This window comes from Carcharodon carcharias, chromosome 1 (genome assembly GCF_017639515.1).
Source record: "Carcharodon carcharias isolate sCarCar2 chromosome 1, sCarCar2.pri, whole genome shotgun sequence".
NCBI classification, from domain to species: domain Eukaryota; kingdom Metazoa; phylum Chordata; class Chondrichthyes; order Lamniformes; family Lamnidae; genus Carcharodon; species Carcharodon carcharias.
Window position 1 is genome coordinate 149,050,553 of NC_054467.1, and position 6,000 is coordinate 149,056,552.

The following is a 6,000-nucleotide window of genomic DNA, read 5'->3' on the forward strand; positions in this document are numbered from 1 at the left end:
TTTTATCATAACGCCAGGTCAATTCATATCAAAACAAATACCGAACACCTACAGGAGAGATGTTTACTTCCTGCATTTCGGCACTTTCTAATCCTCCGTCCAAAATTTATCTTCACTGCCTAAACAACTTCATAACGATTCATTGCCAGTCATATCTGCTACTTACAAAAGAAAAAAAGAGAGTTGGGTACTTTTTTCTCGGCTTTATGCTGATTCAGACTGAGCAGCTCGGACTCGCCATGTCCGCAGACACTTGTCTCCTGGGTGCAACCAGCCGTCGCGCTGCTCAGGTGTGTGGGGATTCGGCTCCTCGCGCGCTGCCAGCAGCAACTCAACTCGTCTCGTCTGGTCTCCCCTCACACAGCAACAGCCGCTCAGCTACTTTTTGGACTGAACCGCACACTTTACTCCTTCAGCCTGCCACACAGTGAGTGCTTCAGCAAACCGACAAATATGCGCAATCAAGCAGGGCACGCTGGGACAAACAGTTCTTGGAAGGCTCTGCAACGAAAAGCAGAAACTCAACAACTTAGTTGCAGCTAGAAATAAGGTTCTTTCAAAGAAAGTGCTTAAAGTATTACGTAAAAGGAGGCGAACAATGAATCATAAGAATACACAGCATTGGTCAAAATTCCCACTGTAGGACCCATTGTACCGCGTGTCTAATATACAATACAGTGCCATAGAAACCACCAATTGTCGCTCTTTTGGCTAACGTTTTCAAGCCTTTCTGTGTCAGTGAAATATTCACACACTCCTGGGAAGCATCTGTCCTAAGTTTCAGAAGAAGGTGTCAGAGACTATAAATCCTGAATGGGAACTATATCGCCCTTCCTTTACCATAGCTGGTTCAAAATCCAAGAAATTCCTTCCCAACAGCCCTATGGATGTAGCTATTGAGCGCATGAACTGCAGCAGTTCAAGAAGGCTGCTCATCACCAACTTCTTGAGCAGTTAGGGATGGGAAACAAATGCTGGCCCAGCCAGCAATGCCCACAGATAAAAGCAAAATACTGTGGATGCTGGAAATCTGAAATAAAAACAAAAATAGCTGGAAAAACTCAGCAAGAAACTTTGTCTCTTTCTTTCAGGTGTTAAGGAACACAAGCTCCAACAACTCATCGACACCAACACCCATCCAGGACCCTCCGCCCCAGCCTGTCCCTCTGACCCCATCCCATCTTCCAATCCCAGCCCAGGCCATGTATTCACCATACCCCCTGACCTTCCCCTCTCTGATGCTGAACGTTCAGTGCTCAGCAAAGGACTCAGTTTCATAACCTTACGCCCTCACCTCAATGAATTTCGGGCTTGGCATGACGCTGAACTTTTCTTCTGCTGCCTTGGTCTCCATGCTCATTTCTTTGGGCCGGAGTCCTCTCCCCGTTCAATGGATCCTTTTACCCGCCTCCAATATTCTCCCTTCACCTGGACCCCTCCCTCTGTATTCTTACCTGCTCTAGATCTTTTCATTGAGAACTGTAGGCGTGACATCAGTCGTCTCAATTTCTCTGCTCCTCTCACCCACTCTAACTTGTCTCTTTCTGAACTTGCCGCACTCCGTTCTGTCAGGTCCAACCCTGACTTTGTCATCGAACCTGCTGACAAGAGTGGTGCTGTTGTTGTCTGGCGCACTGACCTCTCCCTTGCAGAGGCTGAGCGTCAACTCGCAGGCACTTCTTCCTACCTCCCCCTGGACCATGACCTCACCACTGAACATCAAGCCATTGTTTCCAGGACTGTTTCTGACTTCATCTCTTCTGGAGATCTTCCTTCCACAGCTTCCAACCTCATAGTCTCCCAACCTCAGACAGCCCGCTTCTACTCCTACCAAAAATCCACCAACAGGACTGTCCCAGCAGACAGAGCATGTCAGCCTGTTCCTGCCCCACGGAACACATTTCTTGCTATCTTGACTCCATTCTCTCTCCTTGTCCAGTTTCTTCCCACCTACATCTGCGATTCCTCTTATGCCCTACATCATATCAACAATTTCCAGTTCCCTGGCCCCAACCACCTCCTCTTCACCATGGACGTCCAATCCCTCTACACCTCTATCCCCCACCGGGATGGTCTGAGGGCTCTCTGCTTCTTCCTCGAACAGAAGCCCGAACAATCCCCATCCACCGCTACTCCCCTCTCCAATTTCCACCCCTCTATCATTTTCACATGGTCCATCATTGGCACTTCCCTTCCCTTCCTCGACCTCCCTGTCTCAATTTCTGGTGATAGACTGTCCACCAATATTCATTACAAGCCCACCAACTCCCACAGCTACCTTGACTACAGCTCCTCATACCCTGCTTCCTGTAAGGACTCCATCCCATTCTCTCAGTTCCTTTGCCTCCGTCGCATCTGTTCTGATGATGCCACTTTCCAAAATAGTTCCTCTGACATGTCTTCCTTCTTCCTTAATCAAGGTTTTCCACCCACAGTGGTTGACAGGGCCCTCAACAGTGTCCGGCCCATCTCCCGCACATCTGCCCTCATACCTTCCTCTCCCTCCCAGAACCATGATAGGGTCCCCCTTGTCCTCACTTATCACCCCACCAGCCTCTGCGTTCAAAGGATCATCCTCCGCCATTTCCACCAACTCCAGCATGATGCCACCACCAAACACATCTTCCCTTCACCTCCCCCCCCCCCACGGCAGCTTTTCACAGGGATTGTTGCCTCCGAGACACTCTGATCCACTCTTCCATCAACCGCTACACCTCAACCCCCTCCCATGGCACCTTCCCATGCAACCACAGTAGGTGCAACACCTGCCCCTTTACTTCCCCCCTCCTCACCGTCCAAGGGCCCAAGCATTGCTTTCAAGTGAAGCAGCATTTCACTTGCACTTCCCTCAGTTTAATCTACTGCACTCGTTGCTCCCAATGCAGTCTCCTCTAATTGGAGAGTCCAAACGCAGACTGGGTGACCACTTTGCGGAACACCTTCAGCCTGTCCGCAAGCATGACCCAGACCTCCCTGTCACTTGCCATTTCAACACACCACCCTGCTCTCATGCCCACATGTCTGTCCTTGGCCTGCTGCAATGTTCCAGTGAAGCTCAACGCAAACTGGAGGAACAGCACCTCATCTTCCGACTAGGCACTTTACAGCCTTCTGGACTTAACACTGAGTTCAACAACTTCAGATCATGAACTCTCTCCTCCATCCCCACCCCCTTTCCGATCCCCCTCTTTCCAATAATTTAAAATTTTTTTAAATATATTTTTCTTTTCCCACCTATTTTTAAATTTATTTTGATCTATCATTTTATCTCCATATTTTTGTCCATTTCCATACCTTCTCCCCACCCCAACCCCATTAGAGCCATCTGTCACTTTCATGTCCCGCTTTCTACCCTTAATGTCCCCATTAGCACATTCCTTAAATAATATCACCACCTTCAACACCTCTTTGTCCTTTTGTCTATGACATCTTTGGCAATCTCTTCTTTGCCTCCACCTATCACTGACCCTCTATCCAACTCTTCATGTCCCACCCCCCTCAACCAGCTTATATTTCACCTCATTACTATATTTCTTTAATTCTGATGAAGAGTCATACATACTCGAAGCGTTAACTTTGTTCCTCTCCGCAGATGCTGTCAGACCTGCTGAGTTTTTCCAACTTTTTGTTTTTGTTTCAGCAATGCCCACATCCTGTTGAAGAATTAAAAAAAGCGTAAATTATGTGTCAGTAAGCTCATAAATACAGAAAGGTGCAAACACTGGTTGCCTCAAGTTTCCTTAGAACAATAGTCTTAAAAATAACATACTTTATCTCTTAAAACATGTTCGCAATCTGTGCCCACTGTGTTCACATCTGTGCAACTAAGCACCCTGTATTTTAGTCTTTGGCGGCAGCATCCTTCCATCTCCAAAAGATGATGAACACGCAGCAGAAAATCCATTTCGGATGGGTGTCTTCATGCGAGTGCTCCTTTGCCGATGGCTGAAGAGGCCAATGCTTGAAAGGCAGGTTCTGCCACAAGTGCTGCATGTGAAGCTTCCAAGTGTTGTTATGGGTTGTTGTTTTTGGCTTTGGCACTGTTGCCAAGTTGCTGGTCATCATGGTGGTGCACGCCAGTCCACAGGAGGTGTCACCATTTTCCCCTATCGTTAGTTAGTGAACTCCAGATATGATAATCAATATTTATGCCCTCCACGTCATGCTTGTAAACATCCTTGAAGCGGAGCTTTGGGTATCCCGTTGGTTGTCAGGTTCCGGCTACCGCACCTTGCAGAAAATCCTTGCATACCTGACGTGCGGACGTGTCCAAGCCAACAAAGCTGTCTCTGTTAGGTGAGTGTGAACAAACCTGGGAGATCAGACTTTGAGAGGTCTGCCACATTCGTATTTTGTCCTGCATGGATGTACCCATAACTCTTGCAAATAACGAAGATGGAGATTATTGAGCATCCTTTCTTGATAGCTGTAAATCATCCAAGTTTCAGAGCCGTACAGCAAGGTTCTGAGAAAGCCAGCTTTATAAACCATCAACTTGGTCCAAAGGGTCAGCTTGCTGTGATTCCATGCACATTTCATGAGTCGGCCAAAGGTGATATGCATGTACCAAGTTTTTCATCAAGGGACAAATTGTTGTCACTGTGAACTCAAGGTAGCAGAATTTGCTACCCATTTCTAATAAGGTGTTATTTTCTGTGATCTGGGGCAGAGATGCAACACCTTGTCCCATGACCATAGTTTTCTCGATGTTTATTGTTCGGGAGAACAAGCTAGAAGGCATGGAAGAGACAGTCCATGAGTCTTTGTCACTGAATTTCCATGTGGGCAACTAGTGCAGGAGAGCCCTCTGAGCAGGACTCAATTTGTTTTTCTCTTTGTTTTTAGTCTTGATAGATTGTAGAGTTTGCGTCTTACCTGGTGTGCAAGTAGACTCCTTTCATATCTGCAGGGAAGGCAAAGGTCAGGAGCATAGGGGAGAAGATGCCAAACAGAGTAGGGGCTAGGACACAGCCATGTTTCACTCCATCCTTCACTCTGAAACCATCAGAAATGGAGCCATCAAACTGTACAGTGCAATGCATGTTGTCATCGAAGGAGCAAATGAGATTGAGGAGCTTTGGTGGACAGCCAGTTTTCCCCAAAAGCTTGTAGAGTCTTGCTGTGCTCATGGGGTCAAATGTCTTAGTGAGATGTACAAAAGTAAGGTAAAGAGGTTTACCCTGTACCCTACAATTCTCTTGTAGCTGTCATATGGAAAAAAATCATATACACAGTAGCTCACTAGCACAGAAAGCACAACGTACACACTCAATATCATTCGTTATATGTTACACCAATCACCATTATAGCCTTACTGAACCTTTGCAAAGTTTGGCCAATTTTCTACATAGGATCTCACCCACAGCTGAAGCTGCCCAAATTCATTTAGGAACCTAACAGTCAGCAAAGACAGAAGGCTCTCTCAAATTAACAGTCTGCGTTGGATTTAAAATCAAACACCATAGACATGCTAACTTACAAATGACATTTTTATATTGCTAGTCATGTCTCCAATAGAGCAGTGTGAAGTGGAAATATCTGAGCATCACTGTCCCTGTTTTTAGTTGTAGTGTGCCACCAGACCCATTGAGCACATGCAATCCAGTATTTTGCGTTGCCATGAACTTTTCTTTTCTCAGGACCGAGGATGACTTTCTTCTTCTCTGGGGTTGTGGGCCCTGAGGTGACTAAAAAGTTCAATGCTGGATCCGCACACTCTGCCACAGGTGGGGCAGGCCGTGCTTGATGAGGTGGGTGGGTGGGATGTTTGGATTTTGGTACACTCCTTCTGCTCGGCCTACACCTGGCCTGGTGGAGGCATTCAAAATAGTTGGCCACTTCAGAGATGCTTCTCCTCCTGTTTGGGCAGTTTAAAGCAAGAAATTCCCACAAATTGGTGGGAAGTTGCATTTTTTCAGGCAGGTTTTGAGGATGTCTCTGAAACATTTCCTGCCATCCTGGTATCCACTTGCCGTGACGAAGCTCAGAGTATAGAGAACT

The 6,000-nt window shown here is 46.8% G+C and overlaps 1 protein-coding gene across 4 annotated transcripts in view; it reads right to left on the bottom strand.

Annotated features, from left to right (window-relative positions):
* tec (tec protein tyrosine kinase) overlaps positions 1-512 on the bottom strand; it is a 194,689-nt gene extending 194,177 nt beyond the window's left edge. The window contains exon 1 of one of the 4 annotated variants that reach the window (XM_041191517.1): positions 167-512. The gene's annotated coding sequence lies outside the window, so the exon portion shown is untranslated. The remainder of the gene's footprint in view (positions 1-166) is intronic. The other 3 variants (XM_041191747.1, XM_041191602.1, XM_041191675.1) reach the window with 3 other exon arrangements.
* Between the last annotated feature and the right edge of the window lie 5,488 nt (positions 513-6,000).